This window comes from Metopolophium dirhodum, chromosome 9, assembly GCF_019925205.1.
Source record: "Metopolophium dirhodum isolate CAU chromosome 9, ASM1992520v1, whole genome shotgun sequence".
Classification (NCBI taxonomy): Eukaryota; Metazoa; Arthropoda; class Insecta; order Hemiptera; family Aphididae; genus Metopolophium; species Metopolophium dirhodum.
In genome coordinates this window covers 27208273-27224582 of record NC_083568.1, presented here as the reverse complement: position 1 = coordinate 27224582, position 16310 = coordinate 27208273, and the positions used below count along the sequence as shown (strand labels likewise).

The 16310-nt window shown below is 39.4% G+C and overlaps 1 protein-coding gene across 1 annotated transcript in view; it reads left to right on the top strand.

Moving 5' to 3' along the window:
- LOC132952409 (uncharacterized) overlaps nucleotides 1-16310 on the top strand; it is a 217122-nt gene that overhangs the window by 183446 nt on the left and 17366 nt on the right. The gene's annotated exons all lie outside the window — the stretch shown is intronic.

Below are 16310 nucleotides of genomic sequence, written 5' to 3'. Positions count from 1 at the left end.
TGAAAAAAAAATCACAATTCGATTGGAAATGGAAAAATAAGTAAAAATATGCTTAGCCGGTAGCTTTGACTTTGATGCACATCCGACACATTCACTAGTCGAAATCGCGTGCGAAAAAATTTGATTCGACTGATAGAGTTAGTGTATTATCGTACATAAAAGTTTTTCAGCAGCCGTCTACAGCACTATTCAATATTATAATCTCGTCGACATGGGATCTCGTCGATTCCACCAGACCTTTTTTTTTATTAGAGGAAAAGGTATTTCGATTCCGCCAGTACAGGTAGTTTAAAAATGGTATTATGGATTTTAATAATTTTCGAAATAATAAAACCAGGAATGTATGTGAAAAATATTATAGATCAATATCATCTGTCAATAATTACAAATCGTAACCTTGCTAATTGTTTTTAAATACACAATTTACAATAGACATTACTTATTGATAATAATATTATAATTTAAATTGTTTGAGTTTTATTTTGTTTATAATTGGTATATATAGCTATTGTACCTATATTATAATATGTAAGTACCTATACTTTTTAATCCAAAGTATTTAATTTTTCTGGTTTTCTTGATTGGATAGTCTCATGATTCTAACGTAAAGGATGACGCGTAGACCGTTTAATATTGTTCTAAACTAAATTAATAAATGCCCATATGTCCTATCGTGTCGTTGACTATAAATATATAGTGATTTGCAACTAAAATGTAAATTCATTTTTAATTTATTGATAAAAATACGGAGTGACCAAGATGGTCATGTAAAAATCGGTAGTCTAGGGTAGTGGTTCCTACATTTTTACGACCACGTGACACTTAGGAAAAAGTTTCGTGTTTGTAAAACGAATATTTTATAGCAATATCATACTAGTAACTATTATTTAGGTAAACTTTAAGTATAATATAAAATAATTTTCTCAATATTCGCGTACATCTGGCGGAACCCCTGAGACTGTACGACGGAACCTTTATATAGGTTCACACTCTGGGAATCGCTGGTCTAGGGATTCGACGGAGCCCGCACCCCCTCCCCCCCCCCCCCTATACACGCCGCGGTATGTTACCCGAGTCCTTTGCAACCGATCTCCCTGACGCGGCGAACGACGCCGAGTGTATAATATTAATATGCGTATATCATAATAATGTTACAAACTAGATGATGCTCATTTGTATTAATAATAATATTATATTATGTTATCGTGTCTCGTGTCGTGCGTGCGTGTATACGTGTGCGCGTTACGCCAGACTATAATAATATAATATCTACACGCTTTAACCTTCCCCGGGTCGCAAATCACTCTCCTCGTTCGCCGCGCGTTACATCATTTTATGTACAGATTCGCAAACGGATCGCGTCGCGGTGTTTATCGCGTACACAAGTCACGCGCGCTTATAATAATCACCTAAAATCTGAATGATGTACAGCGCGTTCGCCGTGTGAGTTCCGCGGCCGGCCTCTCGTGTTTGAGGGTCTCGTGGCTCGCACTATTACTGTACCGCGTCATTATACGTATGCACACGTCTGTGCGCGCACGCATTATTATATCCGAAGAGATGATCTATTTTTAACGCTGACGACGTCGGTCGTATTTAAATCAGACCGTGTGCGCGTGCTGTCGATGTTTTTTTTTTTTTTTTCACCAGATTTCAAGTCTTTCGTCGCGCCTATTATAATAGTACAATAATTATCGTACGATGTTCTTCTATATCGCTCGAGTCTTCGCCAAAACAATCATATCAGATTTGAATACACTTTTTTCCAGTTTTTTACTTCCGTTTTGAATGGGCGTACCTATATGGGCATATAAGAGTGTATCTACTATTATATGGTATAGACGGTCCGAGTGCTCACCCGATACACGCAGCTGTGTATATTTACCAGGGGCAGACTGGCTACTTTTGGTCCAGGGTTCAAAATTAATTAGGGGCCTGTACATTTTTTCTAAACTTACTAAAATTTGGAAAGAGTTCTACATTACAATAAGTGGTACATTTAAGAAGGGGCGCGAAAATGGTAATCGGGGCCTGTATTACAAACACGAATTGGGGCCCGTGATAGTGCTAGCTGTCTTATAGCACCCTCGGCCAGTCCGCCCCTGATACTAACCCGTCACTCCTAATTTAGATCGAAATGTTTGCTCGAAGGGCGATTACGGCAATAACTCGTTAAACCCGTTTATAATATTTAATACTCACCCGAAAATGATTACGATCGGAAATGACTTTGATTGCAACTGTTATCTGCACATCGGAATGCGGAGACCATAAATTAAAAGCGTCCGGCTATTTTAACGTTCACGGTATACTCATTTCGATAGAATGACAAAACATTCACAGTTCACATATCACAGCTATATAATATAATAGAACGTAGCAGCTATTGAGTTGTATAGTAATATAATATTATAGTATCGGATGTTTGTGATGATTGCATACCACTATTATAATAATATATGCGTATTAATTACCAACGGAGCTGTTGAAAATTATTGTATTATTTCATGTTGTATACTGTTTAATTGCATTTAAATATTTATTTACGTCGATCCGTACACACACTATGTAGGATTCCGACGAAATACATGTGCATCAGCGTATGCAGTTGATTGCATTCGGTCGAATTCCACACTATTGGTAAATATCAATAATGAATATGCATAAATATACTAATCGTTTTAATTTAAAACAAAAATTATTATACCGAATTGCGTTTCATGTATGTGTATAATAATATATATTTTACTGCATCCACGACATAAAATTTAAAAAAAATTCACGTTTAAAATGATAAAATTAACGCACCTGTCCTCATGTTATATTATACTCACATGATGATTTTTACACGCTCATATCCCAACTTTTATCCTTTAATAATTCGTTTCTTAAATTTATGATTTCAAGAGGATTTGAGTACACTTGAAATTAATTTAAATACAATATTTTCGAATAATCAGATTTGTATAATTTAATATTTAAAATGTGTCGTGTTGCAATACAAATTCTTTTTTTCAAAAGATAACCGCTAACCACCCATAATTAATGTTAATTTTTTACCATGGGATATTTAAAAAAAAATGGTCATATCAAAATCGAACTTAGAAAGATTAGTTTCCGAGTTATTACTATTAAACTGTATATTACCTACTACGGTTATTGTCCTAAATATTGATTTTACATAAAATATAAAATGTACGTTGCGTTTAGTTTGGTACCTACCTATCAGTTACTATACTGGACTATAGGACTTATAGGAATACTAAGACAATTTTATTTTCATAAATTAATATTATTTTCTACGAATTTTAAATCTTTACAGTACCTTAATTTTCAAACCTATTATCATGAAATATCGTCTTTAGTACTTTCAGAAGTTTCAAGTTTCAAATTTTCAGGAAATGCTCGTTAGAATTCCGATTTGTAGCGTATAGTTTTCCAATAATTTAAAAAAAAAATGTTATCACCAATTGGACGGTCCTTAAATGGCATGAAGAATCTAGGTATTTTATATTAATATGGTGCTTGGGTATTAAACATTTTTCAAAAATCAGAATTTGAAATATTTTGAAATTAAAAGGAAATTCCGATTATCACATCCTGTATATTGTATATCGAATGGGTATAATGAGAACGTGCCCAAGATATTTTCGCTGCGTCAGTGATCGTAAAAAATAAATCGCACTGTAATACACATAAACTCGGTAGAAGTTTACAACTTTAATCCGAATCTAATACGTACAGCCGATTTATATACCTGCTTCATAGGTACACGCGTATATATGATATTCAGCTTCGAGATTTATTTATTTCGTATTTTTTTCATCGAATTTCTCGAATGTTTTTCAAACCGTTTTCTCTTGTATACGCTGTCTCCACGGTTCAATATAATAATATACCTATAGGTACCTATACGGAATGACCTACGAGTGCGAGCTTTAATTATAAATACTATTTTTTTCTCGCTCTCCGTGAAATATAATACCGAGCACTCGTCGTCTTATCATAATATTATATTATATTATAACTGTGTAAAATGTCTCACGGCGCAGTTGACGCGACGACGGCTTGAACTCGGGTAGACCGCAGTTTTCGAGAGTTGCCGCAGCGATGATCCGTTTTATATTAACGATCGATTTATGTAAAACAGTACTATATTATTATTATAATCATAATTTGTAGATTTTAATATATGCGCGTATACCATCACTCTTGATAGCGTTTTAAACGATATTCGATTTCGTGGAATTCGCTTTTAACTCTCCATTTAATTTATACTACCGGCATAATATCATAATAATATATACGCGCGTATTATGGTTTGTGTAATTACACAACGATTATCCGAAACTTAATAGGTTCGTCACAATCACGCGTGAGAATATAATTAATGGCTCTTAACGATTGACGATGATAATATTATTTATGCTGCGTGCGTTGTGTGCTCAAACTGTCTTGCGCAACGCGTGTTCTCGTATAATATATATATATGTATATCTTTTGTTGTTTACCTACACCGAATACAGTGGCAGATGATATGATATTTAGTCTTTAATATATTTTGGCGCCGAGCCGTCGATTTACGCCGGACCGATAAGCTATTGGTGTTTTAATAAAACGATGTCGTGTGTGATTATTTTTTTCGGCCTGTCCGACGAACGACGACGATATTGTTTTGCCTGTGTAAGGAAAAATGCTTTTGTCCGCAGTGCTACGCTATTTCTCGTAATTAAAAACTATTTCTCGATTATATAGGTAACACTATTCCAAGCATAATTCGAGTGTTGTATTTTTTACACGCAATACTAATAATAAGAGTTTTCAACGAGATACTCGTTGAAAATAATATGTTCTTTTATCAGAGTCCAGAGAATAACGAATCGTATTTTTTTACAACGTTTTCCACACGGCGGAATTTAATAAAACAATGACAATTGTATAAACAGATAAAATAACAATGTTAGCTGATAATACGCAGAACCGAATCCATCTACAAGCGAAATAATAGGTCGTGCTTTCTTCTTTCGTAAATATTTGGTCCATAAAACGATGAATGATTAGACAAATATAAATATTTTACCGTTAGCACTTCGACCGTTCCTCGTTAGGTCACATGATCATGAAGTGTTCTTCTTTTTAAATTTTCACGTAGGTCCGTTCGTCGTGGATATTGTGACGCAGCTACCGACTAGTTACTTTTTTAATCTGCATTCTATACACAAATTTACATTGTCATGGTTTTTTTTCTGCGTCCTCCCAACGTCGGGATGTAAAAAAAACACAACTAAGTAAAAAACTGTTCCGTTCCTAAATCCAAATCAGTAACTAGACAGAGTGAGAAATTCAAAAATATGCTGTAGTTTAGAGTGTTATGTCTGTACGCGAAGTCAATTTGTGTGTCACATGAGACGACATAGTTATTAAAATGGCTCATGTGACACGCAAAGTGACTATGCATACGGACATTAGAGTATTATTTTTATGTTATGAATATATTATAATAATAAACAGTTTAAAACAATTAAAAACTATACATTTCAAACACAATACAATCGACCCCAAGAAGAAAATACAAGTTCATTATATTTTGACATTTATAAACTGGCTTTGTCCAGTACGTATGAAATGCAAAACAATATTATTCTAAACTATTAAATAAATGCATTAAAAGTAGTCAAGGCGGTGAAGTTGATTTATTTACTGCAATTAATTTAATTAATGGTACTTATTAAAAGTGATTTCATAAAAAAAATTGTTTTTACCTCATAAATTTAATGATTTGACATAATTATTTAATTATAATTAAATTTAGTAAAAATTGTGAACCATGATAAGTTCTATAAACACTATACCTCTCAAGTATTTCAACATTTTTTAATATTAATGCAATATTTATTATATATAGTCAAACCCATCCGACTCAATTGCTTACAAATGTCGCGCAAAGTAGACATAATATCGCTCCAAGTCGCATACAGTTTAAATTATTGTTTTAAATATTATGTCTCCTAGGTGCATAAATTATCTACAACAAAATATTCTATATATACTCGTAGCTTAGCGTACAGTGTATGTAACAATTTTCATAATTTTCATCGGTAGATATAGTATAATATTTTAATAATATAACGGCGTATCGACAAGATAAAATGCGTATAAAACATAGTTTTTTTCTTTTTTTTAACTGGAGGTCAAAAACGTTGACATTTTTTATCCTATTTTATATGCGTGCTTTAGCACATGTGACTTTTTTTATTAAGTATATAAAAATAAAATAACACGTGCTCCACACATTAGACAGAAGAATATCGAACGGTGTGTACTTGAATAAAATTCAAATGGGTTTTTTATGTTTTTAAACTGCGGAACAGCTAAACAACGAAAACATCCTAAAACTATTTCGTGTTTAATTTTTACATTGGGTATAATATTAGAACTAAAATATATTTTACTATAACCGCGCATATCATATAATTGTGTGCTTACCGTCTGCAAGCCTATACAATATATATATAAACTCAACGTGTACGCATGTACCTACGTCGGTCGCGTTGTATAAATATATTTTATGATTTAATGAAACAATCACACCATGGATATTCGCCAACGGGACTTATCGGCTCACCGACCAACCACCCACCATCCGGTCGTAATTCCCAATTACGGGAGCTCCCTCTATCTATATGTATAGTCTGAGCAAGTCCGTTCGAGGGTCGATTACGTTTCGATCTTAAAACTCGAGACGATCAACAGACAGCAGCGGTGCGCAGTATACATTTTAATAATCGTAATAATATTATGACTCCGTCTTTAAACAGTAACTCGCTCCGACGTTCTTACCGATTAATTTCCACGAAGTCGGTCGTAAACCAATTGTGTATTACTATAATAATATAACGTACAAGTTCCGTTTTTGGAAGTTTTCACAAAAGGTCAAGGATTCATTTTTCGAGTACCTATACCTCTGTGTTTCAACGTGAATTAATTCACGTTTTTTTTTTTTTAATATTCGTATACTGAAGACGACCATATGGATCATGTCGTCTTATCATTCATTACAAATATTTCCGAATTATCGTACACGGAAAATAATGAAAATGTATAAGAAAATATACTTTGATATTTTATTGTTTTTTTTTTCACAACACAGATACATAAAGAAGTTGAAATTATTATTACGCTTTTCGAGGAAAAGAACAATGTCCGCCAGCATTATATATTTTTTTGCAATCAAAAATTCATTTTGAAATCTGTTGAGCCTACGAAACGAGTTTTAAACTTCTTCATTATTTTATGCGAGAAATTTTGGTGGTTATTTGACACATCGCAACCTTCCAAAATATTGAAAGTTTCTGGTGTAAAAATAAAACTAAACTTAACACGGTCGTCGAGAGTGAGTGGTTTCGTGATCGAAAAAAAATCAGTGATGGTATCACACGCGCCATTACAACCGTTTGGCAGCAAAGTAGGTGTACAGAAACTGCAGCTCCTCAAGAGGAACAATAATAATATTTTGATTTATTTATACATTTATATAATATATAGATGGGCCAAAGTCCAACTATACTGCCATAGCAAATAATAAGTAATTAAAATAATTTGATAGGTACAGACAATTATAAAAAAAATAATAATAATAATATATAACAACGAGTATAAAAATATAACAATTACAGTAACGTCAAAAATATAGACTCGATAATAGGAAAACCACTAATTAGGAAAAGACAGATTTTAACTATAGCCATCTGCTTCATCACAAGAAGACTATTTCTTTGCAGGTTACCAACTTACTGCATACAAAGAAACTCCACGACAAAAGCTATGGACAGGCACATGAAAATTAATTTTCGGTGAGGTAAACTTCAGCGTTAGGGTAAACCACCAAGGGTTTTTCGGAATTAACCGTAAACATTTTCTCTATAATATCCGTTGAAACCCGGATTGTGTATTGGTGGTGTGGATAACATCACTATATTGATCTTTATCTAGCCCCTCAAGGATCTTTCCTATAGGATCAACTTTGTTTAACATCTACTGCCATGAAATACCAAACCAAATCACTGCCAGCTGGCAATGTTTGGAGATGACACTGCAATTATAACGGAAAACTAAATTCTAGAATTGTTTAATAAAAGACCTACAAAACTCTCTAAACAAATTATCCCCGTGGTCCTCAAGATGCAAACTTATACCCCTAATCTCACTAAATGTTTACCTTGAGAAAATACGTAAGTCCAGTCTAAGTACAAAACACAAATTAACGACCAAGAAATCCAATGGAATATTAAGGCAAGTCAGTGAAATACTTAAGTGCGTACCTAGACAAAAAACTAACTTGGAAAATTCACATCAATAAAAAACTAAACGATAAGGATGCACAAGGATAGGAATGCTACATATACATGGAAATAATAATACTGCAACTAACTTATGCATGCTTAGAATGATCTGCCGTTTCACCGACGAAAATAAAAAATTACAAATTCTCCAAAACGAATTTATAGAATAGCACTTAAAACTCCTCACATCATGGGGAACAAACAACTGCTTAATGACCCGAGATCACCCTTATATCAACATGGATATTGGATACTTATAAAAACTTTTACAATAACCTAAATAAAAACAAAATCGGTGTAAAAACATCTAAACCTAAGCTAAATCCACGACCACCACAAGACAATATCTTCCCACCCAGACAATACTAACATATAACACATTTCTTTGTTAATTCGTGTCTATATTAATTTGTGTTCATTGTAAATTTAGAACTTTGTAAAAACATATTTTAGTAGACGGAAACATTTAATTAATTAAAATATAATATTGACCTTTTTACCGTCGCGCGTCGATTGTGATATCATAATATAATAACTATAGAGTTAAATTATTAATATAAAATATATCGAATAGTGAGTAATGGGACCAAATTCAATAATATCGTATTCGCGTGTATCGTATTGTGTCGACGCGGTTTGTGAGCGACATGGCCGTCGGATCGCTAATCACACACCATCGAGGTAAACGTCTACTCAAAAACGCAATTAATAACTCGAACGGAGACTCGCGATAAAGTGCCAAAGCGCAAAATTCCATTACAAAAAAAAAAAAAAAAAATAATTGTTGAAAAAAACCCCGTGTGTTTGCGTTTAATTATCATTAAAATATAAGTAACGACGGCGAGACTTATCTCTGGATCGGTGTGGGTGGGCAAGGGGTGCGTGCGCGCGCCTGTGTTTAATATATATAAGTACTGACGCCCGCTGCGCCCGCGATATTAATGAACCGGAAACTTGTCTGTAAAAAGGAGGGTTTACACGCATTATTGTTATTAACGCCCGTTCGGTCGTGGCCCGTCGAGATAGATAGATAGATAGATAGAGAGAGAGAGAGAGAGAGAGAGAGAGAGATGGACATAAAATAATTGTTATATTATTTTCATCGTTTTCTTTTTTTCTTTTCATAATAGGTATATAGTATTGTATAATCATTCTGTAGGCCGACGGTTTCGGGCGCGAGCTTCGATAGTAATTATTATATTTCAGAGTCTATTATTCTTATAAATTATTACATTTTGTGTAGGGTGTATAAATTAGAAACACTATAATAATATGATATATAGTCTATGGGTGGCAGTCGTCGAGGCGCGCACGTGCAGGACACGCGATTATTGTTATTTTATTGTATAGAATAATATTTATGCGATGATGATATTATCGCGGCGGCGGTCGTGCTTTTGCGACCCGAAAAGGGATGAAAAACGACGGAAAGCAAACAACAACGCGAGCGGAACCGTCACGTAGGTAGTATAGGTACCGAATAATTATAATATTATTATTAGCATACTCGTCAGATAAGTACCTATATATTATCTGTGTGTGTGTGTGTGTGTGGGTGTGGGTGTGGGTGTGGGTGTGGGTGCGTGTGGCATTCAGTGTGATTTTTTAATTTCGCGAGTGAACATTTTTTTCCGGTAAGATTTTAGTTCCTACCCGTACGCGAGGAATGAATTTATTACACTATATATCACTACAACTCACGACGAAATCCTTAATTTTTTTCTGCCGTAACGAAATTTCGTGTTTATGGTATTGCATTATTAAGCAAAGACTTGATACGGAGCGTCTGTTCGTGACGTCCCGTGTCGTAAATACCAATGCGTTGTGTATTGTTATGATTCGTTTATTATATAACCAATAAGTAATGTTTATAATGATCGGGGCAAGTTATCCCGGGCCGCGCGGCAGGCTTAAGGAAGCGGCCGCGGCGGGCGGGTTCGGGCCTGAAGAGGCGCGAGCAAAACAATAGTCGGGACTTGCCTATACGTTTCGTAGAAGTAATACAATAATAGGGGAGAGTAGAAACCGTCCGTGCACGGACTCGAGCAAGTCGTGTGGGTTCGGTTCTTCCTCGCGGCGAAACTCGAAATAGCTCGCCGTAGGGGGAAACGTGGTACTACTTGTCGGCTTGCTGAATAGTCGATTGGCCAAGTTACGTCGCGAAGTCGGTTCCCGGCGTGTCTTGGTATTCGTCCAACGGTGTGACTGGACTCGATTGAACGGGTGGACTGTCAGTAATGGATCGCCGGAGTATAATTATATTATACGCTGCCGTCGGTGGGTCAATCAGGTCCCGGTGTGGCGGCTATCCGTTGTCGTCGATCGCTGGATGTACACGGTAGGCTTGGCGTCGTCGGTCCGTGAAGTGGCGCTTATTAGCCAGGTATGCCGGGTACTGTTGAGTCTCGGCGGTATCGGGCGATCACGTTAGATCGGTGCGTTCAGGGTGCGTCGTCGTGGACTGGTTAGGTCGGATCAGCTTCGCCGGTGTCGTTCAGGTCGGTGTTGCTGCTGCGTTGATAGTCTTCGGGTCTTCAGGTCTTCGGGTCTTCTATAGTGCTTGTTGACTTGTAGAAGATATGTTGAAGACTGGTGTGGTGGAAAGGTTTGACCTCTTTGCTTTGCTTTGGGAGGGGCGGCTATGCCGTTTACTATTCCAGGCTTGTGCCTCTACTAGTGGATGGATTTTGTGGTTGATTGGTAGGTTCAGTTATGTTAGTCAGTCCAATTTAATGGGTATGGTTTGAGTAAACGTTTGGTGGTTGGAGGGGAGTGGGTTTTACCTAAGAGGCGGATATGATCGTATTCGGAAAAAGAGTTTTTGTAGAACATTGTTTTTGATTGAGAGCAAATGGAATTTTGAATAGATTTGAAGTTGGCTGATTTTAAAAGGGCCGAGTTTCTAACGATGGTGGGCATACCGGTTATCGTGCGTATGCCGATGTTTTGGACGGATTCGATACGTCTCCAATGGGAGGGGCCGATAAAGGGTGCCCAGGAAGAGCCAGCATATGTAAGTATAGGGGTCACGTAGAGTTTAAGTATGTTAAGTTTTGTTTTCAGCGGAACGGGACTGGTACGGTTAAGTAAGGGGTAAAGCATACCACGGACGCGGGTAGCTTTTTTGGTTACGTCTTGAATGTGTTGGTTGAATGTAAGTTTACGTCCAATCGTGACGCCTAAGTATTTGGCCTGTTTTGACCAGTTAACGGGTTGGTTATCGATGGTTAGAGGTGGAATGTGGGTTGTATTAGAACGCCCGAAGAGGACGCCTACTGTTTTGGTCGGGTTTATTTTGATTCGCCACCTGTGGAACCAGTTGGACGCGAGGTTGAGTTGGTGTTGTAGTTGTATGGTTGCACGTTTGGGGTTTTTGTTACTAGTAAAGAACATCGTGTCGTCAGCGAAGAGTGAGAGGTTGGCTTTAGGAGTCGTTGGAATGTCGTTAATGTACGTCAAGTATAGCGTCGGTGAGAGACAGGAGCCCTGAGGGACTCCTGCGAGTACGTGTCTGGTAGTAGAGAAGGAGTGTTCGATTTTAGTGGTAAAAGTACGGTCGGTGAGAAAGGATTGGATGATTTTTACGATTTCTAACGAGATGTTGAGTTTGGAGAGTTTGTAGAGTAGGCCTTCGTGCCAGACGCGGTCGAAGGCTTTCTCCACGTCGAGGAAGACGGAAGCAGTGTTTAAGTCGTTGTTAAAGTTTTCGCTCAGTTGGTGGGTGAGTTTGGTCAGTTGTAGTGTGGTCGAGTGTTCGGGTCTGAAGGCGAACTGTTCGGGACGGATTTTGTTTTTGAGTTTGTCCTGTAGGTGGGTGAGGATGAGTCGTTCGTAAATTTTGGACAGGGAGGAGAGGAGGGCGATTGGTCTATAGTTTTCGGGTTGTTTATGGTCTTTGCCAGGTTTGGGAATGGAGATGATGACTGCTTTTTTCCAGGCAAGGGGAAAGTAGCAGATTCTGAAGGCGCTGTTGATGATCCGAGTAAGGGACAGTATAACGTTGTTCGGTAGGAATTTAAGAGCCGTGTTGGTGATGAGGTCGTCACCTGGGGCTTTCTTTTTGCGAAGGTTGCGAATTATGTCTTGTATCTGGCCGGGAGTGGTAAAGAGGTTAGATCGGGTGATGTCAAGGCCTTGTAGGTACTGGGAGTGAGCGGTTACGTCTGGTAAGTCGGGGCCGGGGTTTGTTTGAAATTGACGTTCGAGCGAGTCGGCTATCAGCTCTGCTCGTTCGTTGGCCGGAAAAACTAGGCCGTCGGGGCCGGTTAGTGGGTGAGATGCTGGACGTTTGTGTAAGAGACATTTGTTGAGTTTGTATATTGAACCGTCTTGGTGGTCTAGTGAGTTAAGAAAGATGTCCCATTGGTCAGTGTTGTGCGTTGCGAGTAAGGTACGTATGAGAGATATTTTGGCGTTTAGTTGTCGTTTAATTGTCGGGTCGCGGTTTATTTGCCATTCGCGGCGTATACGGTTTTTGTCTTGTATTTCCAGTTTAATGTAGTCTGGTACTACAGTGGACGGGTGTTTGCGTGTCGGTACGTATACGCTGGATTCAACCGCTTGTTGGATATGTTTTGTGAGGTTTTCGATTGCCAGGTCGATAGACTCACGGTCGTTGGTCGGTTGAGTGGTTGAGTTCGGTAAGTTCGCGAGAGTTGTCGTGTATTTTTTCCAGTTAATAAACCGATTCGTAACCGGTGGAGAAGAAGAGATCGGAGTGCAGAGTGTATCTAGAAGAATGGGGTTGTGGTCGGAAGATAGTTCGTTGAGGTTAGTGATTTGGGTTTGATAGGGTAGTCGTACGAGGGCGATGTCGAGTATGTCAGGTCTGTATCGTGTGCATGTCGGGAAATGTGTGGGAGAAGAGGGAGCAGTTACAGAGTAGTCCGATTGTTGTGCGTGGTCAAAGAGGACACGGCCGGCAGCGTTAGTCGTGTGGCTATACCACAGCGGATGTTTGGCGTTGAAGTCGCCTGCCGAAATTTGCCATTCGGCACTCTTTGTCAAAAGGTCGAGGTCGTTTGTCGTTAGTAGGGTTCCGGGTGGTTTGTATACGGCTGAAATAAGTACTTCGTGGCCGTTGAGTTGTACGAGGATGGAAGAGGTTTGGATAGTTGTGTTTAGGGTAACTGGTTGGTGAACGATACGTCGGTTGACGAGAACGGCCGTGCCTCCGTGGGCGGGCGAGCCCCGCACGGGCGGCAGGTCGTTCCTGTACGTAAAAAAGTTAGGAATGTGAAGTCTGGCCGAGGGTTTTAGGTGGGTTTCGTTAAGTAGGATTATGTCGGTTTTCAGTTTTAGTGCTAAAGAGCGCAGTTCGTCAAGTTTGTGGTTAATGCCGTTTGAGTTCCAAAATAGAATTTTTAAGTTATCCATTTTGGGGGGATAGTATGGTTAAGAATGATTGTATTGCTGTTTGTATCAGGGTTTTGGGGTCCTGGTTGTTAACTATGGCTGTTAAGAGGTTGGTCAGGAGGTTTAAAATGAGGGACAGGTTAATTTGTGGGGCTTCGGGACTGGTCGGTTTTGGTGGTGGTGGTGGTGGGGGCGCTTGGCCGGTGGTGGCTGCAGCGTACGAGCGGGTTTGGGGTTTTATTGTAGTTGTTGGTGGGGGCAGGGGTGGTGTAAAAGATTGAGTTGTCGGTGGCAGGGTTTGGGGTTTGGTTGTTGGTGGTGCGATTTTGGGTTTTATCGTCAAGAGATGTGGGCATCCGCGGAAATTAGCCGTATGAGGCCCGCCGCAATTGCAGCATGTCGGGGTTTGGTCGGGAGTTTTTTGGCATTCAGATGCCAAGTGATTTCCTGCGCACTTGACGCATCTGGGTGGGTGGCCACAGTTACGGGAACCGTGTCCAAAACGTTGGCACGAAAAACATTGTGCCGGGCCGGAAGGTTTAAGGGCTTCTACCGAAATCGTAAGATAAAATAGGGAGTTGAGAAGGAAGATATCCTTGGCGTTCGGGGTTGCCGCAATGTGTACGAGGCACATGGGCATCGGTTTTTCGGGAGTACCGAAACGGCGGATGTATTTTGTTTGGAAGTTTAGGGTTTCTAGTTCGGATTTTAGATCGTCAGTGGTGATGTCGATCGGTATGCCCTTTAGAACGACCTTAAGGGAACGATCTTCAGGGAGGCTGAAGGTATGGAATTCAGTTTTGCTGTCAACTAGGACTTTCTGAATTTGTCGGAAGTGGGTGGGGTCGGTAGTTTGGACGGTTATTTGTCCATTGGATGTGGTTTTGGCTGTAATTGCCGATGGAGTGAAGTTCGGAAGTTTGTAAATGGTTGGTGCGATTTTTCGCCAGGACGCAGAGTTTAAGATTAAGGGGGGTGGCCTGATTTGCTTGGGTTTGGCTGATGTCGGGGTTTGTTGTTCGGATGTTTTGGCTGGTGGAGGTTTCATAGTCGGGGCGGAGTGTTGGGCGGATTTGTTTGACTCGGTGTCGGAAGTGGAGCAGTTTGACGACATTGATATTGATGAGTCGGTCGACGGAGTTGGAGAGGGTGGGGAATCCCTCTGTGGACCTTTTAGGAAGGTGGACGGTGGGGATGGCGAGGCACGTGGACGTCCCTTCTTGGAACTCCCGGGTGTTTGCGCGGGGCCCTTCCGCTTGTTAGCTGTCTTGCCCATGGCAAGACCGTAACAAACTCAGGGTTTTAACACTGTAGCTCTGAAAAGAGCGATTTTCTGGTGGTGTGACGGGCGGTTTTTGGGGGTTTGGTTTGGTCAGGGATGGGATTCTGCGGCAATGAGAGGGCGCGGCCCCTCGACAGATAAACGGTGGGAGGTGGATACCCGTCGCTTTCGCGACGGCTTACCTTGGGCGCTGGTGCCCTGTCGGAGTAGCGGTGAAAACGGCTGTTTTGAGTTGAAGGTTCGTGGTGTGAACCGTGGGCGCTGGAGCCCTGTTGAAGCAGTAAGAACGGCTGTTTTGTGGTTGAAGGTTTGACCGGTGAACTGTCCCGGTATATATACTATTTGTTTCCCTTTGTTGTCCTGTGATTGGTCGAGGATGGTTGCTTTGATAAGCAATAACCACACCTCGACCCGTTGGTGTTCGCTTTGTTAATGTGGTTCTTGCTTGTTATTTCCGTGAAATTTTCCTGTTGGTAAACTACTTATTCTAATATGTCGCGTCTATTACTTGTGTCGCATTATGTTGCCATACTGTTGTGTTTGGTGGTCCTGAAAGGACCATTTTAATACAGTGACGGTTTATCCCGTTACAACTCCCCCCTCGGATTAGTGACCAAGTGGCTGTGTGAGCGAGTTGGTAGCTAATTCTAATCCGAAAGTGCGTCGTCATATCGATGCTTTGTGTAGGGGGCGGCGAAATCTGTTGCGTGAGGGATGTCTCGTTTTGATTGTCGAATAGTGTTTTTTGGTTTCTCGTACTTGGCTGGGGTGTTTCTACGGGTTTATATATTTTTTGGTCCTTGTTGTGGTTGGTTGGTGATTTCCCGTTCTGTGAATGGACCTCTTTTTTCTTAGATTGATATTAATCTGTCGCTTGTTTGTCCGTATAGTATGGACGGACTTCAGCGACGTTAATTAACTCTTCTTTATTGGTTTTATGGTTGATGATGGCCAGCGTTGTGTCACTTATTAGTTGATGAAGTGCTTCGATACGTGTGTTGAAGTTTTCTTTCATCGTAGCTATATCGTCTGTCATTGTTCGTATTGTCGTTTCTAGCCGAGTGATTTTTTCTTCATTGGATTCCATTATCGGGTTATTTCGTTGACGATTTGAGTTTCTAGTCATTTTGCTTCAGTAGTGTCGTTATTATTTTTGAGTGGTTGGGTACACTATTTCGCCGTACCGACTAGTAAACGTCGAACTTGTATATTGTGTTGATTTCGTGGTCGATGTAGTTTCCGAGGCACGGGTTGGTTATTCAAACCTCCAACAAATCGATTGCGGTATTACTGTACCGACTAATAGACGTTCTTATCGGTTTGTTGGCGGG